Source organism: Macrobrachium nipponense, chromosome 3 (assembly GCF_015104395.2).
Source record: "Macrobrachium nipponense isolate FS-2020 chromosome 3, ASM1510439v2, whole genome shotgun sequence".
Lineage (NCBI taxonomy): Eukaryota > Metazoa > Arthropoda > Malacostraca > Decapoda > Palaemonidae > Macrobrachium > Macrobrachium nipponense.
In genome coordinates this window covers 139,147,747-139,168,254 of record NC_087202.1, presented here as the reverse complement: position 1 = coordinate 139,168,254, position 20,508 = coordinate 139,147,747, and the positions used below count along the sequence as shown (strand labels likewise).

General features: G+C 37.3%; 1 pseudogene; it reads left to right on the top strand.

The window, feature by feature from the left end:
* Positions 1-4,085: 4,085 nt before the first annotated feature.
* Positions 4,086-20,508, top strand: part of LOC135222541 (uncharacterized) — an 18,532-nt pseudogene continuing 2,109 nt past the window's right edge.

Here is a 20,508-nt window from a genome sequence, read left to right as displayed (position 1 = left end):
CAAACACATATGTGTATATATATATATATATATATATATATATATATATATGAATATTTATCACATCACCGTGATTCATATAAATCATTCGAGCTACAAATGTCCTTTAATATCTAATTCACTCTACATCGGAATTGATATATTTTCATATATGTACCGAGGGGGTGAATTTTAGTTGATAATAATTTCGTACCCCATGGGATCGAACCACCGTCCAGTTGGACGGGGAACGAAATCAGATCGGAGAGTGACACTACCTAAACGGCTATCAGAGAGGCTAAAGGTTTATATCGATTCTGACCATTACCAATCAATGCCGATCTCGTTGTATTTTGTAATTAGAATCGATATGAAACCCCCTCCTCCACCATGCTAGCCGATTCAAGCGTTTGACCCACGCAGCCTTGTTATGAAACACGGTGATGTGATAAATATTCATGACAAGGCTGCGTGGGTCAAACGCTCGAATCGGCTAGCATGGTGGAGGGGGTTTTCATATCGATTCTAATTGCAAAATACAACGAGATCGGCGTTGATTTGTAATGGTCAGAATCGATATTAACCTTTAGTCTCTCTGATAGCCGTTTCGGTAGCGTCCCTCTCCGATCCTGATTTCGTTCCCCGTCCAACTGGACGTTGGTTCGATCCCATGGGGGACGAAATTATTATCAACTAAAAATTCCCCCTCGTACATATATGAAAAGATATATAATTCCGTAGAGTGAATTAGATATTAAAGGAAATTTGAAGCTCGAATGATATATATATATATATATATATATATATATATATATATATATTATATATATATATACATATATATATATATATGCGTGTGTGTGTCACTTATTTTATATGTGCCTTTTTTTTTAATGTTAGCAAACGCTGTTGAACCACAAATCTAGTCCAATATCCAATCCACAGCACCTCGAGAATAACTTACACCCAAGAGAAATTACAATTGAATACCACTTCGTCCCAGGGTTAAACCTAAGAATTTTTTTAGTGGGTATGCATTGAACTTAATAAAATAGCATACGTGTATATGTACTGTACGAAATATGCATGTATGTGTATATATATATATATAAGTATGTATGTATGTATGATAGATGTTTGTGTGGGTAGTACAAGGTTTACAGTACATTTTCAGCGAAATTAATTTAGTGGCTGGGCAATTTATTTTTGTAGGTGGGTATTCGCCCACCCAGTTAACATATTACGTTTAGCTTCGTCCCCCACAGGATTCGAACCGTTGTATGGATTAGATACAACGACAAACAGTGACTTTGACCACCCGGCTATGAAGAGAGAGATAATTTGAAATCAACTCTGCTGTCGAATTCCTGTCCTGTGCTTAGAATCGACTGTGGCTTGGTCATGTCATGCGGACAGATAAAGATCATCACGTGCAAGGCTTATTTATTAAGAGCATCGAGGCGGAGGGCGGGAGAAGCAGATGGAAGGCCAAAGTTTAGAAGGAAGGATAAAATAGCAAATGACGTCGTCCGGGAGAAAGGTTTAAGAAGTCGGGATGCTCTGGACAGAGGAAGGTGGCGGAGGCTGATAGGAAACAGCGACCACAAGTAGCAATGGGCAAAGCTGAAGACGAAGGAGGAGGAGGAGACTTGGTCGATAGCAACCCAGATATCTCCACCTTGATGGGTGATTGGCCTCTGTGTAACAGCGTATATCTCTCTCCCTTGATATGCGGGCGGTTTAAGTCACTTCTAACGTCGTGTCCAAATCGGGAATCAGTTCGGATCCTGTCGAGAACGAGGCACTTGTCTATTCCAGTTCCCCTTGGGCTTAAGTTGTGTGTGTGTGTGTGTGTGTGTGTGTGTGTGTGTGTGTGTTTCGATGTTTTGATGGCGCAATAGTCTTTCATTAAGTATGTCTTTATTGAAGACGAAAAATATTTCAACTCAACTAAAGTGTGAAAATTACTTCAGGTCATCTGAAGGATTTGATTTTCATTACTTAATGTCAGTTGAGGCCAATTTCTTTATTTGCTGTATACTCGGGAGCACTTTTCTGTACTACATTATATACAACAGTACTAAGAAATTGACAGTTGTATACAAAAGGTTAGTGTGGATCATTATACTTCCAAGGGAAAAATCAGTTAAAACCTAACTTATTTTATTGATGTATGGAACAAGCAGATGTTCATGATTTTAAAATTCACCCCAACGCTCCAACTGCACCTCTCTCTCTCTCTCTCTCTCTCTCTCTCTCTCTCTCTCTCTCTCTCTTCTGAATCTTGATATACGGCCAACCCTATTACTTTCATTAGTAATTATTTTTGCTTATTATCATTATCTTCATTATTATTTTAGAAATGATTCCTCTTTTGGGGTTTAAACGGCACATTCGATTACCGTTGTTGCAGGTCTGACTTTCTGGGCTATATAAGGAGCATATTAAAACTATGCCCAAGGGGAGCAATTTTCTGTCTGTCACTTCAAGCGAATCCTATTATCACTATTCAGAGAACAAAGGACCCTATCCATATGGAACAAGCCCCACAGGGGCCACTAACTTGAAATTCAAGCTTCCAAAGAACATGGTGGTGTTTAATAAGGAGAAGTTAGCGGAAGCCAAGGGAAATACATAAAGAAGAGATCCCACTTATTAAAAATGACAAAATAAATGTTTTTTTCTCGTTCCTCGTCTTTAGTGAAGGTTAATATGTCGAAATATTTCGATGCCGTTCCAATGCATTATTTTTAGCCATGGCCAAGTTGTTTGGCTTTCAATTACAGACTAAGAGTTGTCGGGGCTTAAAAGTTATGTATATTTATACATACATACACAAACACACATATATATATATATATATATATATATATATATGTATGTATGTATGTATATATATATATATATATAGATATATATATAAACGTGTATGTATATATATATATATATATATATATATATATATATATATATATATATATATATATATATATACACACAACACACACACACACACACACACACACATATATATATATATATATATATATATATATATATATATATATACATTATATATATATATATATATATATATATATATATATATATATATATATATGTATATATATATATATATATATATATATATATATATATATATATATATATATATATATATATACATATACATACACACACACACACACACACATATATATATATATATATATATATATATATATATATATATATATATATATATATGTGTGTGTGTGTGTGTGTGTGTCGAAGTTGGCGGACCATTCATAGGAGTCTTTCTGTATCAGGGAGATTTGAGCGCCAGAGTCATCATAGGCTCTGACGTGGCGTGCGGATAATGACTTTGGAGGGGTGCGATGGTTATAGGGCCCTTAGCTGGGGGTCCTAGTAAAGGAGAATTTGTAACTGCCATTGCTATGGCGGGAATATTGTAATTCGCGCACCCTCCGTAATTTGCAGACCTGTGACCTTTGTGGCCACAGTCTCGGCAGAACTTGTTCCAGAACTTTTTCCGTGGCACTGGATGATAAGGCTGAGATGGCACCACAGGTTGCAAATCTGTGGAGTCACCAAGGCTTGCAGAGTGCTCTGGCACAGGTGAAGACTCCTCTCTGCCAGTGATTGGATGTGGGGAGGTTAAAGAATCCTCCGTTGAATTTCCTCCGGAGGTAGGCGGTGAAATGGTAAGAGGCTAAGATGAGACGGCGGGACTGTGAGACACAGTAGAATGGCTTGAGCTAAGATACTCTCCTTACGGGCCTTCTCCCGCGCTGATTTTCGAGTTCCTTCTCCTGAGAACTAGCTCATGCTTTCTCTCTTCTTCACTTGCCTTCATTTCTGCTTCTCTTTCCTTCCTTTCTTCTTCTCTGGCGGCTTTCTCTTGCAGGAGCAGATCGTCCATCCGCCCCTTCACCCACTGGGTGAGTTCTGCCCGGTGTAATCGGCGTTTGTGTCCATGGCCATGAGTGTCTGGAGCCTCTCCAACTCCATGGATATATGTGGTTGGGCAGCAGGAGAAGACATTTCTCTGAGCTGCAGTAGAGGCTTGGACATGGTTAAAAATAATGGTGGCCAGGAATAGTACTGGATGGAATGGGAGTGCCTACTTGGTGATGTGGCACTCACCTGGAAATGGATTCTGCGACGTGGTACAGAAAAAGTCTGAAAAGACTGGGTGCTCTGTGGCACTTGGGAAGTGTCCCGTAAGTTGGTGGCACTTCTGGAATGACACCTTCTAATGAGGTGAGAAAATCAAATGGAGTGTGCTGTGGGAGTCACACTTAAGGCGTTCCTAACTTGAGAGACGCTGGAATGGGCAACCTGTAGGTCCAATACAGGTGCACGGCACTTATGGAGGCGTTCCTTGGTTGAGTGATCCGAAATGGTGGATACTCTAATGAATGGGCATTCCGTAAGACGGACACGCAGGTAAAATGGCTACCTGTATGTCTGTACAGGTGCACGGCACTTTGAGGAGGCATTCCTTTTGGACAGCACTTAGGGCTGGCATTGCGGCACTTCGGGAGGCGTTCCCTTGTTGAGTGTTCCAAAGGATCACTGATCCTTGTACATGGACACACTAATGAATTGGGCATTCCGTAAGGACATACGCAGGTAAAAGGGCTACCTGTATGTCTGTACAGGTGCACGGCACTTATGAGGAGGCGTTCCTTGATTGCACTGGCAGTGTGCTGAATAATAGGCTCTCTCTCTCTCTCTCTCTCTCTCTCTCTCTCTCTCTCTCTGAGAGGGTGAAAATGATATATGACGAACTCCATTGTATTTAATTGAACTAATACTTTTAGTTTTAATATGACGCAACTTGCGTTAAATGATTCCCTTACGTTAAGTTTCATGGAAGAATTGCTTTCGAAAAAGTTTTATGTAAACGATAACGCACTAGCGATGAACGATGTTTTCGTTACTTTGAAATGATTTGCATTTTAATATGAAATTTACAATGACGTTCTTTACGTGAACAATTCTTGTGATTTACTCTACTTTGAAGATTTACGTTAACTTTACGTAAGGATACTAGGTCTTTGTGACAAGTGAAATGACGGTAAGGATTTTAAGATGAAATGTTAGCAAACATTTGTAAATGAGGTTATGTTAAGTACGTTAGGAAATGACTTTCGCTCAGTGAGCGAGTGAGCGATACGAGATGAAACGTGTGGAGAGCACTACATGCGGCGACGAGAAGCTGATTTTTCTGTAAATGAGGAGGTGATTTACAACAACGAAATTCTAGTTTCTTATTCAAGATGAATTACGTTAATTTCTCTGGCAGAATGATCGATGCTAGTATGGTGATTGATAATATTTACGTTAAAACTTAAAGACTTGCGTTACTTTGCTTAAATCGTTGAGATAATCTTAAAGGGATAAAAACATGGCTGCGCATTGTGCGAAACAAAGGTTGGCTGGCAGGCCTGAGATAGCGCATGCGCTCAGCTAACGAGAGCTGGCTGGCAGGCTAAGCAGTTACCAACACTTGGAATGAAAACTAATTTCAAATGAATTCCCCTAACATATCACAGACAAAAAGTTATACACGTCTTTTGCCGTAACTATTAGTAGAACACTCCTAACTAGCTAGGCTTGCTAACACATGCAATAAACCCTGGCAAAGCACTTCCTAGTTTGAACTAGTACTTTCTGGCATCTATCTCACACACGTGCTCGTGTCTCGTCAGGTGAGAACAATACAAATAACAGAGGATTCGCGGGACAAATTGTTTGCTTGCCGCTAAACATTAAGCTCTGGCGCTTTCGCCGTTACAATAATAATATTCCTACTTAACACTTTTAAACCACTTCTAAAATAATTCTTTAAAGTACCTTAAGCTAACATTGTTTATAAAATAAATCATATATGAATTATATACCTTACCGCGAGTCAGTGTGTGTCTTCCGCTGCAAGTGTGCTTTGATTTGCGCTTTGTAAAATCATTTACAGTTTTACATTTTACAAGGGATAACGCAATTTACAAGCTTTTTAAGCAAGCCCGGATTCGATGCTGGCAAGCTTCGCCATTGTTACGTTTTAAGTCCTGGCCTGAAGAGGCCATATACGTAAAGGAAAATAGTTGAGGGAAAATGCAGAATAAATTACTTGAACTTACCTTAAAAGGATTTATAGTGTTAGTTTACTCTAGAGGATGTTGCCAGAAAACTCAGCTAATTACTTTACATACATTTATTTACAGGAGGCTGCTTAATAGCCTGGGAAAGTAAATGCAACTTGTCCACACGTGGGACCAATATTATCTCTCACAAGGGGGATAGTTTGGCTAAAAATGCGGTTCACGTGAAAGCTGGCTTTCAAATTGTTCTATGCCAGCCTTGCGGTAAAGCATCACTTGCGGGCGCAAAGACTTGGACACATGACTCAGGAAATCTGGAAGAAATCCCAGATTAGACACAAAATAATCAAAGAGTTCTTGCACAAGTTACCGTTACTCACTTTGTCTAACACACTGGGGAGGAACTCTTAGCGTTAAATGAAATATTCAATGACTTCATTTGTCTGGGACGATCACACAAGGGAGGCATGCGGCCACAAGGCAGTGAGAGGAACAAAGGAATGTTCATTTGAGAATTAGGAGTTTGAATTTTGAAAATGGGGAGTAATTGTGACACTAGGAGGGAAAGTACAGGCAATATGACTGATTCACAAGATGTACTTGGATGCCATAATAAGTGGACCTTCATGGAAATGCGGCGTCGGCTTTGTCTCAGGTCTGGGCGCGCCAGTAACGCCTTGATAGGCCTAAATGGAAGGGTAGGCTGGCTGGGACATCCGTCCGAGGTCACGACTGGAAGCGACTGAGGTCGAAGGCAGGTGTGTTTCATGGGGCATGGGTTCAGCTTAATCCCCCAAGAGCAGGGCATCCTGGAAACAGAACATACGGCCCAGCAAAGGGTTCCACAGGAAAAAGGAGCTTAAGACGTAGGCCTAATAAGTACCTGGCTACCTACACCCTTCCCTTTGGGATACGTCCCTAAGCTGACAAGAGTCTATTTTCCCCCCTCTCTAACAGGAAATTCCTATCTCTGGTTGGCGTGCTTTGGGTTCCCGCCTAAAATCACTGATATTAGCGTAAATGGCTGCTTTTCTAGCAATCAAAATATTAACTAAATGCTGGGTAGACGAGAAGATCAATAAATGTAACAATATATATATATATATATATATATATATATATATATTATATATACGAATCATATACATTTATATATTTTATATATAATAGATTACTATATATCTTATAAATTCTCTTGTGCCCCAACAAATCACAGTAAATCACATAATCTCTCTTCAGTCAATAATTCCGAGGCTTAACCTTACTGACAAAAGCAAGTCCTCGTCTTTGGTCAAGGTTTCTGTAATTACGAAGATTAATGATTGATATAACGCGTTCCCCTTTGGAAACAGCGGCTACCCTGCAAGGGAGGAATGTCTCTTTACTTCACCCAAACTTTGGCAGTGGAATGTTTGACTCCTGTGAATGCTCCGTCAACTTCGACACTTTGGAAGGATTAAGAGACCCCGTAGACGCTGGTACAAGGGTAAACTAATAAAGATCGAAAATAGGTTAAGAAAATGATACCATTAAACTATATAATGGCTTCAAATTTTATTTCCACTTTTTTTGTAATTTGACTTGTACTAAGTACTGTGTTCTTGCCTACTTCGCGAAATAAACGTCAAAAATTAAGGAAACATTTAAACAATTTCATTAACTCTGAGGTTGACATCATTATGGCAGTTTGAAAAGTTCGAAACGCTTCAACAAACACTGAGAAAGAGATTGATTCATGATCAGTAAAACTGATATTATCATTTTCTTCTCGGGAACTTTACCTTATCTTTCTTATTATTGTTCCCATCCTAACGTGATTATTACTGTTTTGTTTCTAGGGGGACCAAAGTGAGGGCGAAAAATGCAAGTCGAAAAAGGAGGAGGACCTGGATGTGTGTCTGGGCCAAGTGGCTCCCCTCATGCCCAAGAGTGGTCTACCCCATACTCGACTTGATCTTAACAATATGTGCAGTGAGAATCATTCATATTCCTTTATTGGTCTCAATACACAGACACAGACACACACACACACACACACACACACATATATATATATATATATATATATATATATATATCTATATATATATATATATATATATATATATATATATATATATATATATATGAGAAGAAAAGAGATGAGAGGATGGAGTGCCTAACATTGGCAGATGGCTAAGTGTAGATTTCTGATGGTGAAGAGAATATGCAGTGACTGGTCAAGAAATTAAAACTGAATATAAGAGCGGAAAGTAGGTAATCAAATTATAGCAATTGTAAGGCTGTTTTTGGTAATGGAAGGTACAAACATGGAGTAATGAAGTGTGGAAAAAGGGAAGTGTGTTTGACTTCTGAGAGATTGGGAATTACAGATGATATCAAGCAAGTGGCCAGGGTTGAATGCTATGAAAAGTCTAATAACTAAGATTAGTCCTCTATAAAGCAGTAGTTAAGGATTATGAATATACTGCTGATATAAATAACAACCTCTTATGAAAGTGAAATACGGATTTAGGAAGCGCATGAAAAATGGGAAAACTATTGAAATACACACACACACACACACACACACACACACACACACAGACACATATATATGTATATATATATATATATATATAAATATTATATATATATATATATATATATATATATATCTATATATATATATATCCACTCCATATTTTATACCTCATTATTCGTGACATTTCCTGGTTATTGAATCAAAATGCGATGATCTGTTCAAATTCAGTCTTTTATCTCTTTCTTTCAAGACTTTAGAATTGTAGCAACCTTTTACATCCATCTGCCGTTTCGCTCTCTTTCAAGATATTAACAAATCAACGTGGGTGCATGTTGATTTATTAATATATTGAAAGAGAGAGAGGGAGAGAGACGATAAATGGAAGTAAAAGGTTGCTGCAATTCTGAAGGCTTGAAAGAAAGAGAAAAAATGCTGAATTTTAGCAAATCACCTCATTTTGATTCAATATCGAGGATATGTCACAAATAATGAAGTAGTATAGAATATGGAGTGAATGCTCCTTGGAAAATAGTACCAGTAAAGCAACACGTTCCAGTCAGAAAATTTGTTAAATGTTCGTATGAATGTGCATATTTTAAAGGTATGAGCGGCGGAACGATCTTAGCTAACAAATATTACCAATGTACTACGTTCATAAGGTATAATACTTTTAAGATGGCAATCTTTTGTATACCTTTCAAGACAATTATATTTGAAATAATAAAATAAAGATAATGAATTCACTTATCTGAGCTAATGTCTGAATCGAGTGACAACTACAAGAGTTAGGCCGAGGAAGTCGCTCCGTGAAGGAAGGGCGCCCACCCAGGATTGAAATCCTGATTGAATTCTTTCCCTTTCCCCCGCAGGGCCTTCAGGGCGGCATAGCCTGCGTTGACAGGTAACAACCTCCAACTGCCTGAGCCCCGAGGAGAGATCGGAGCTGGAGATGCACCTGAAGGGGCGAGGTCGTTTCGTTTCTGGCCTTTCTCTGCGACGACCCCGTTTTCCAAAAAGGTGAGAGAGAGAGAGCGGAAGAGGAAGGGAGGAAGGAAGGAGAGTCGGGTTTCGACTTTGTCGGAATCGGAAGTTGATTCTAGGGGACGTTTTCAGTATCTTGAAGAATATGATTCCGTAAATGAAGAGGAAAGAGTTCTGTTTTAGAATTTAGGTCGGAGGCCATTCAGCCACTGAGAGGAAATTGTTGACGAAGGCCTGGAAGGTGTAACAGGAGGAAAACCTCACTGTTGTGATATGAAACAATTGCTAGAAGGTGGAAAGTCAGAGGAAAGAAAGAGAATAAGAACGGAAGTACAGTAAAAAGAATGAAAGGGGTTGCAGCTGGGGGCCGAAGGGACGCTGCAAAGAACCTAAGTAATGCCTACAGTGCACCACGTGAATTTCCGTAATGATATCATGTCTTGAATAAGGGTATTATGATAACGCACGAATGGGCAAATAGAGGAACTCAGAGACAGACAGACGGATGACAGACAGACAGACACAGACAGACAGAGAGGTTATATAATCAAATAGATATAAAAATTTGAAAGTTATCTTTACATTAACAAAATTGCCGAAAGTAACTGACAATTCCCTGTTAACATGATCACTGTTATGCATAAGCTCAATGCGGTAAGAGCCCTGTCTTTTGATGAGCATCCGATTAATTATAAATATGATATGAAATATGAATTACTTATACTGATGCACGAATATAACTAAGCATTGCTGATGGTTTTTCCTCTCTCCATCTTATGACTTGTGTTAGTTGCATACGACTTGCTAGACTTTGACTTATTATGTTTGCATTTGACACCACTGGGAAATTTAAATATCTTTAAAGCAAATAAATTCCTCAGGATAAGTTTATGATAATCATGTCCCAAAGGTTATTAAACACCTGCATTCACAGGTGCAAAACAATTTATTTCTTTAATAATGAAGGCATTGTTCATAGGAATCTGCAGTGCACGTGTTCCATTGAACTTTTAGTTAGAACAAAACGTGATCCGACTTCCAGCTTACTCGGGACATATACTGAGCTGCAAACATTATATTCCTAACTTAACGTAAAGTGGTCTTTGTAATTGATCCTCATAATTAGTACTACTCGTACAAACAACAAGGATCTAATAAAAAGGACATTCATTAAACACATTCATATATTCTCAGTTATAATTGGAAACACAAAATACCTAAACAGAAATATATCCTCTTAATTCAGTGCATCAAATAAATGGAAACGTGCTAAAATCTACGGAAAGATAGACCGTAATTTCACAAACCCGAAAACGAAAAACATACTATATATTTTATTAGAAGTATTTTTTTTTTTACTGTTTAATATGCATACTATTATTTTTTACATTTTCATTCTAATAATAATAATAAATATCCCTCCATCCTAAAAGTTCATGTAACTCTAATTCAACGCGAAACTCCTTTTTCAAGAGCTTCCCTACAACCACCACCACCCGCCCCCCCAAACAACAACAAAGTTTGTAGGCTTACTCCCCAAATAATCGAATAACATAAGCGGTGACCATAACATGGTTCATTTAGATCCCATTAACGTTGATAGACAGCTTAAAAGAAATCTATTACTTTCAATCTATTGCCTGTGAGATGAGTTTGCTTGCAGAACCTATTGCAAATGTCAGCAAAAATGACGGCTTTGTGCTTTTGCTTTCTGCAGACTATTTGTCGCACGGGCCGTGCTTGCGGGATGTGAGCAGCGACTGGGAGAAATGCCACTTCCACTTCAAGCGCCTCGTGAGTCTTCAACACCAGGCCACCAACATCACAGCCGCCGTCAGGGACCACAATTTATGCTGGTAAGCGTCCGCCTCTTCCTCATTGTTGCAATACGTTGTTCATTTGTTCACTACGGTTCTTTGTGCTCTCGCTTCTGCCCTTCGTTATAATTCATTTTGTTTTAGTCTCACTATTATCAAGGTCTATACGATAAGTGAATGAACCCTCCATTTACATTTTTGATCCAATAAAGAATAAGTGAAATGAACCTCTTTCATTTAGATCAATAAGATAAGTGAATGAACTCCCACTTTCATTTAGATCAATAAGATAAGTGAATGAACTCAACCTTCATTTAGATAAAAAAGATAAGTGAATGAACTCCACTTTCATTTAGATCTATAAGATAAATGAATGACCACCAACACTAATTTAGATAAATAAGATAAGTGAATGAACTCCACTTTCATTTAGATCAATAAGATAAGCGAATGAACCCCACTTTCATTTAATCTATAAGATAAGTAAATTAGCACCAACACTAATTTAGATCAATAAGATAAGGGAAATAAACTCCACTTTCCCTTTAGATCAATAAGTATAAAAAGTGAATGAACTCCACTTTCATTTAGTTTTATGAGATAAATGAATGACCACCACCACATCATTTAGATCAATAAGATAAGTGGATGAACTCCACCTTTTATTTAGATCAATAAGATAAGTGAATGAACCCCACTTTCATTTAGATCAATAAGGTTAAGTGGATGAACTAAAAGTTTTAAACGATTTTGGAAAGGTTTAGTTTTTATTCGAATATATCCACGAGTGGAGGGACAAAGTAAACCGTTTTAATATCCACAACAATAAATGAGTGTTTAATTATCAGCAACAAAATTAGTCAGTAAAGCCATCGATACTATGTCACACACTCCACAGCACACACACACACGCTATATACTGTTTCATATCTAATTTATCTAAAGTGCGACGGCATTAAGAAACCCACACAACACAAAAAATCTCTGAAACTATCTATGATTAAAGCGAGTGTTTGTTTATGCTTCTAATTAGAATGTCATCAGGGATAATGTTTGGACGAGTTCACCTGGCTGATTTAATTTGGAATTGCACATATATCTGCACGCACATTATATATGTATATATATATATATATATATATATATATATATATTATATATATATATATAATATATATATATATGTATAATAGAGAGAGAGATACTATATATATAGTATATATATATATATTATTATATATTGCTACTTGAAAACAAAAATGCATGTTTCCCCTCTTTGAAATGTCATGTAAGATTTTGCAACATTTTTTCAGATTCCTAGATAGCTTAGAATAGGATGTTTTAAATGTGTGTTCAGATTTCGCATTACGTCTTGTAAAAGAGTATATATATAACGTAAAGAGAGAGATCTTTGTCTTTTCGAAACTACTAGTGTTTAACTTTTATGTCGACACTTTAAGATTAGAGGAACTCAGAGATATCCGTTTGCTTCCTCAAATCTGTCAACGCGTCTTGATAAGCGATCTCAAATCTTCACTTGTGTTTTGGAGAATCTGTCATCGTACGTGATAAGACTTCTTCGTGTCGATCGAGTAGAGTACGTCTTTCTTTCTTTTTTTAACAGACTTGTCTTGTACGTGTATGTTTTTGCCGAGTACCACGTGCATGTTACACATTTCTTTATGAAGATTGCATCAGATTTCCAAGCTACTGGAAGCTTTCGTGTCAAGAACATTTTTGTATCATCTGCCTAGTCGAATTTCCATAAAGGAAGAGATTTCATTCGATCATAGAACCTCGAGGCAGTTAGATCTCTCTCTCTCTCTCTCTCTCTCTCTCTCTCTCTCTCTGTCTCTCGGGTCTCTCTTCTCTCCTCTCTCTCTCTCTCTCTCGACATCGAGATTATATTAACGTAACGTAAATTGGTCACTCGTAACATTTTAGAATTTCATGTTTGATATTTCTTAGAATTTATTTAGTGTTATTTAGTTTCTTTTGTGGAATCTGAACAGACATTATTTCGTAACGGCGCCTGGTTTTTGTGAAAGTGTGAATCAAGCCTGCAGCAAAGCAAAGAAGAAATTGGTATACCAGGCTAAAGTGTTATATTTTTATAGTTGCAACTAATAATGGATAGGGAGTGTGGTTAACTAATAATTGTTAGGGACATTGAAAAACTAATAACGGTTAGGAATGGTGTTTAACTAATAAAACTAATAATTGATTTGGTAAAAACTGTTGGTTACAGTGTTTTTGAGTGAAAACATTTACACTTTTACACATTGCTGATTTTTTTTTTGTTTGTTTGTGTCTGTTCCATTGTTTGTGCACTTATTCATTTTCTTATTGAAGTGTATTTTTTTATTTTATATTTTCATTTGCATTCATAATTTAATTGACTTGGTTATTTTCATTGCTTTATCATTGCACATTTAATTAAATTTAACACTTGTGAATTGATTTGCATTTACTTAGAATTCTTTCCAAATTTTATTGTTGTTTAGCACTTGTGAATTAATTTCAAATTTTCAATTATTGCCTAACCACTTTTGAATTTCAATTAAATTAATTTTCTTGAATTTTGTGATAAATTAATTTGGATTTAATTTTACTTAATTTGATTCAAGAATTAATTAAACTTTACTTTTTCAAGTAACAGTAATTTCCCTGATATTGTGAATTTCACTTATAAATTTTGAATTTAATAATAAATTTTTGTGTTTTAAAATTTTATATGTGTTTTCTTTATCTTACACCAGTATAAGTATATATGATTATGATTATATTGATGTTAGGTAGAACCATAGAGTGGTAATTGATTTGCTTTCCTTCAATTTTCTTGAAGTGACTTAGAACCAGGTGGGAAGTACTTAGACTTCCTGAAATCAGGGAAATACTTAGAGTTTGAAAGTTGTTGATGCAGTGATGCCCTTTGATTGTAATTAATTACTTACAAGATTACCTCACACCTGTTTTGATGTACTTAGTCTGACTTTCTGCAATAACGGTAAGTGTTAAGGATCCCTGTTGCCTTTAGAGTATTCAGTCGTTTAAACGTGTTATGAGGGTTCAGGTGTCTGGCTTTTTGTGAGGTAATGTTTGATGCATGGTAACCAGATACTTGGCACTTCGTAACATTGTTTAATGGTGCCCAGAGACCCGGGAAAGCAGATTTCATTATCACTCTAGATATACTGGTGGTGTTAGGGATATATTTTTGTTAGGAGAGTGACCATATATTTTGTTTTGCATTTATTGTATTGAATTGTAAGTTGATAACTTAGAGTAAAAATGGCTTAGTTCAATGTTCAGGAATTTTTAGCAGCCCCTTCCGTCCAAGTTTTGTCCGAAACCACTCTGTCTAGAGCACAGTGGAGCGCTTTAGCAGAGGCATGTGGTGATTATGTGTCTACTAGTATGGTAAAGGCACAAATAAGATGTATTGCTATGGAATCATTGATAAACTCTGGTAGAATAACTGATGAAGATGAGTTTAGAATTGGCTCAAGAGTTGTTGAATGTAGCACGTGCTGATCTCATAAATAAGCAAGCAGAAAAAGAAAGAGAAAAGTGATGCAGAGTTTAGAGCTTAGACGCATTGAAGCAGAAGACATTTGATTAAGCTAAAAATGCAAGCTGAAAGAGAGAGAATGCAAGCTGAAAGAGAAAGAATCGACAGGGAAAAACAAGAATGAAGAGAAAGAGAAGAAGAAAAGCAGCAGAAGAGGAAAGAGAGAGGATAAAAGAGGAAAGAGAAATTGCAAGACATGAAAGGGAAATGGAATTAATAAGAGTTAGATCCACATTACCTGTAACACCGTCTACCCTAACCAAGGTAATCAAGACCCTGTATTTGATGTAGTGAGAGTACAGAAAGTTAATCCTAAGTTTACTGAAGAAGCTCCAGATGAGTTTTTGATCACTTTGAGAAAGTGGCTTCAGGTATGGGATGGCCAGAGGATAAATGGTCAGTTTTGCTACAAAGTGTCTTGATTGGTAAAGGGAGAAGTGCTTATCTAGCCTTAACAGCTGATGAGTGTAAAGACTACAAGGTACTTAAACACAGTGTGCTACAAGTTTACCAGATGACCCCAGAGTACTACAATGAGAGAATTCAGAAATTTAAGAAAAGATGAGAAAGGAACATTCTTAGATTATGCTTACAAAGTGAGAAGGTGTTTTTCAAACGTTGGGTAGAAGCTGCTAAAGTTAAAACTTTTGATGAGTTAGAAGAGTTACTTGTTCTTGAACAGTATCTTAAGGGAATTCCTGAACATATAAGAGCCTATTTTAAGAGAGAGAGAAGTGAAGAAACTTGACAAAGCTGCTACCCTTAGTGAAGATTACAATATAATCAATAGTAAGCGTAATTACAATGTCAAGTACCATAGTCAACAACGCCCAGGTTTTAAGTCTTATCCAAATAACAGGAACAAATTTTAATTTGGGAGGGAAACCTAACAAGTGATACTACCAAGAGTAACACAATGGTAATACAACTCAGCAAACTAATGTGAAATACTCATCCAGTTTTTCAAGACAGTTACAGAAACCTAATGTTGTCTGTTTCAAGTGTGGAAGAGTAGGACACTACAGTCAAGAGTGTTACCGGAATCAACACCAGTCAAAACCAGTTGGTCAAGTTTGTAAAAGGCGACCAGGTGAAACAAACTACGAAGTTCAGTGTGGGAAAGAATCAGACTCCAGACAAGAATGAAACTAAACAGCTGAATGTTTAGCAACCAGTGGAAATGTTACTCAAGCAGTGAGTGGCTAAGCAGTGTGGAGGCTTTAAGCCATATATTCTATGAGGGTATGCTGTCAACTCAAGAAGGAAGTATGCAGGTACCATCAAGATATTACGTGATACAGGGAGTAACCATAGTGTGGTAGTACGTGGTTCTCACCCTCAGTTGGAGAATAGTCTCACAGGAGATTTCAGTTTATTTTGAAGGGTATAGGAGGAGAGGAAGTAACTCCTATATGCCGTCATGTGAATTGGTGACAGGGAATGTTGATTTTGCTGTAAAGGACTCACTAGCTGTGGAAGGTATACATATTCTGTTGGGGAATGAAGTTGGTGGTGTGCCATTTATTCCTTGTCCTGTAGTGACAGACAAACCATTGAGGATTAGTCCTACAGAAGAGTTGGAGAAGAATAACCCCCACCTGTTTCCTAGTTGCGTAACTACCAGAAGTATAAGAGGACTACGACGTAGTGAAGAAACTGAGGATTTACACACCCAAGAAGATCAAGTGAAGGATATTTGTGCTTAGAAGAATTATTTCAGGGAAGTGAGTTTCCCATAGTCTGACCAAGAAGAGATTTCCCAAGAAGATGAAGAAGACGACGACGAAGAAGAAGAACCTGATGTTCCTGAAGAGACTCCGAGTAGTCAAAGTGTTACTGAAGACAGTAGTGAAACTACAGTAGCTGAGTTAGCAGATATTGAGAATTCAACCCTTGAAGTTGGTCAAGTGACAAGAGAGAAGCTGATGGACTTGCAGAAGGAAGGATGCATCGTTAACTGATTTGTTCTTCAGAGTGTTGATCGAGAAGAGATGCAACAAGCTCCTACCTGTTACTATCTGAAGGAAGGTTTGCTGATGAAGAATATAGACCTACAGATATACCAGGAGATGCTGTATGGGGCGAATATCATCAAATTTTGATTCCATATCCTTTGAGAAAGCAAGTGGTTGCAGTAGCTCATGAGTCTGGACATATGGGAATCAGGAAGACTGTGGAGAAGATCATGAAATATTTTTTCTGGCCTGGACTTCACAAAGATGTTAGCAGGTTCTGTCGTGAGTGTCATACCTGCCAGATAGCTGGAAAAGACCGAATGAACCATCAAGAAAGCCCCCTACAACCTATAGAAGTTGAGGAGAACCCTTTAGCAAAGTGATCATAGACATGGTTGGACCACTGCCGAAGACAAAGAAAGGAAATGAGTATTTGTTGACATTAATGTGTCCTGTGACAAGGTATCCAGAAGCAATCCCTGTTAGAAACATATCTGCCAAGATAGTTGCTGAAAAACTTGTGGAGTTTTTCTCAAAGTTTGGAATACCAGAAATAGTACAAAGTGACAGAGACAAACTTTACTTCAAAGTTATTCCAGGATGTGATGAATTTGTAGGAGTGAAACAACATTTATCCACTGCCTATCATCCAGAAACTCAAGGTGCCTTGGAAAGGTTCCACCAAACATTGAAAAGTATGCTGACAAAGTATTGTTCTGAGTCAGGAAGAGAATGGGATGTTGGTTTACCATTAATGTTGTTTGAAATTAGGAGTGCTTATCAAGAAAGTATGGGATGTTCACCTAATGAGATGATTTTTGGAAGAGAAGTTAGAGGACCGTTGAAGATTCTTGCAGAAAATTGGGAAGAAATCAAAAGGAAAGCCAAGGAGAGTATGTGAAGAACTTAAGGAAAAGGTTGAAAGAGATTAGAAAATTCTCTTTGGAAAATTCTTGAAAATGAGTCAAGAGAAAATGAAAAGAATAGATTTGATGCTAAGACTAAGCTAAGAAGTTTTAGTGTTGGTCAACAAGTGTTAGGTTGTTTCTTACCTGTCAAGAGATTTCCCCTCCTCTAATAAATTTCAGGTCCTTACAGATAATTCAGAAGTTAAGTGATAGAACTTATGTGATTGAAACACCAGAAAGAAGAAGAAAACAAACGGAAGATACATGTGAACCTCTTGAAACCTTATTTCTCATAAACTAAAACTGGAACTGTGTCAGTAACCCAGACAACTTTATCTACAGAAGACGATGATGGCTACGAATTGGAGCTGCAAGCAAGATGAATAATTCTTCAATTTTGGAAAATTTGGAGGATAAACTGAAACATCTGAGTGTTGAACAAGGTGAAGACTTAAGTGACGTAATTAGAAGTTTTCCAGAAATTTTTTCAGATGTGCCTAGACGTATTGATCTGACCAAGCATGAAATCAAGATTCAAGAAGATGGAAAACCTTTCAAGCAAAGAGCCTATTGCTTATCTCCGTATCATCGAGATGTTTTGAAGAAAGAAGTTGAGTATTTGCTACAACATGGATTAGCAGAAACCCAGTTCAAGTCACTTCAGTTCTCCCTGTGTGTTTAGTGAAGAAACCGGATGGTTCCTTTAGGTGATGTACTGATTTATAGGAAGCTGAAGTTCTATCAGTGTGGCTGATAATTATCCTTTGTTCCTCTTATAGATCAGTTACTTGATAATATTGGCGAAGCCAAGTTTGTTTCCAAGATAGACTTGTTGAAAGGATATTATCAAATTCCCTTAGATGAGAATGCGAAGTTGCTGTCAGCTTTTATTACTCCATTTGGACTATATCAGTATACTGTTCTGCCGTTTGGTCTGATGAATGCACCCGCAACATTTCAACGAGTGATGGATCAACTGCTAGGATCAATAGAAGGAGTAGGTGTATACCTAGATGACATCGTGATTTACTCTACAACGTGGGAAGAACATCTGAAGATTCTGAAGAAAGGTGTTTCAAGAAACTACAAGAAGCAGGATTAACAGTCAACTTAGAGAAGAGTGAGTTTGGAAAGGCAACTGTACAGTATCTTGGGTTTGAAGTTGGGAAGGGAAAGGCCTTTTTGCTCCAGTAAATGCTAATGTAGAAGGTATCCGTAAGGCTACCCCAACTACTACCAGGAAACAGCTACAGAGATTTTTTTAGGCATGGCTGGTTTTCTATCGTCGTTTTTGCCCAAATTTCTCAGCCGTAGTAGCTCCCCTGAAAGACTTAACTAGTCCCAAAGCTAAGTTTATGTGGACTCCAGAGTGTCAAGAATCCTTTGAGAAGGTAAAAGCCATTTTAACTTCAAGACCAGTACTTCAAGCTCCAGACTTCGACAAGAAATTTGTGATACAAGTTGATGCGTCAGACTGTGGTGTTGGAGCTGTTCTACTTCAAGAAGATGAAAATAATATCTACCATCCTGTCTGCTTCATGTCTACAAAATTGAAAAAAACATCAGAAAGTATACTCAACAATTGAAAAGGAAACTTTAGCCTTAATCACCGCATTGAAAAAATTTGAAGTGTATGTGAATAGACCTAGGAATGAAGAAATTTTAGTGTTGTCCGATCACAATCCACTATCATTTATCCAGAAAATGAAAAACCATAATCAAAGACTGACCAGGTGGTCTTTGTGCAACAGTATAACTTAAGAGTGCAGCACATTAGTGGCAAAAACAATGTAGTTTGCTGATTATTTATCTCGTTGCGAATCGTTGGATTCAACACCGTGATAAAAAATCTTCTGGGGGGAGGTATATTATATATTGCTACTTTTAAAATGCATGTTTCCCCTCTTTGAAATGTCATGTAAGATTTTGCAACATTTTTTCAGATTCCTAGATAGCTTAGAATAGGATGCTTTAAAATGTGTGTTCAGATTTCGCATTACGTCTTGTAAAAAAGTATTTATATAACGTAAAGAGAGAGATCTTTGTCTTTTCGAAACTACTAATGTTTAACTTTTATGTCGACACTTTAAGATTAGAGGAACACAGATATCCGTATGCTTTCCTAAATCTGTCAACGCGTCTTGATAAGCGATCTCAAATCTTCACTTGTGTTTTGGAGAATCTGTCATCGTACGTGATAAGACTTCTTCGTGTCGATCGAGTAGAGTACATCTTTCTTTTTTTTTTTTAACAGACTTGTCTTGTACGTGTATGTTTTTGCCGAGTACCACGTGCATGTTACACATTTCTTTATGAAGATTGCATCAGATTTCCAAGCTACTGGAAGCTTTCGTGTCAAGAACATTTTTGTGTATCATCTGCCTAGTCGAATTTCCATAAAGGAAGAGATTTCATTCGATCATAGAACCTCGAGGCAGTTAGATCTCCTCTCTCTCTCTCTCTCTCCCTCGACATCGAGATTATATTAACGTAACGTAAATTGGTCACTCGTAACATTTTAGAATTTCATGTTTTGATATTTCTTAGAATTATTTAGTGTTTATTAGTTTCTTTTATGGAATCTGAACAGACATTATTTCGTAACGGCGCCTGGTTTTTGTGAAAGTGTGAATCAAGCCTGCAGC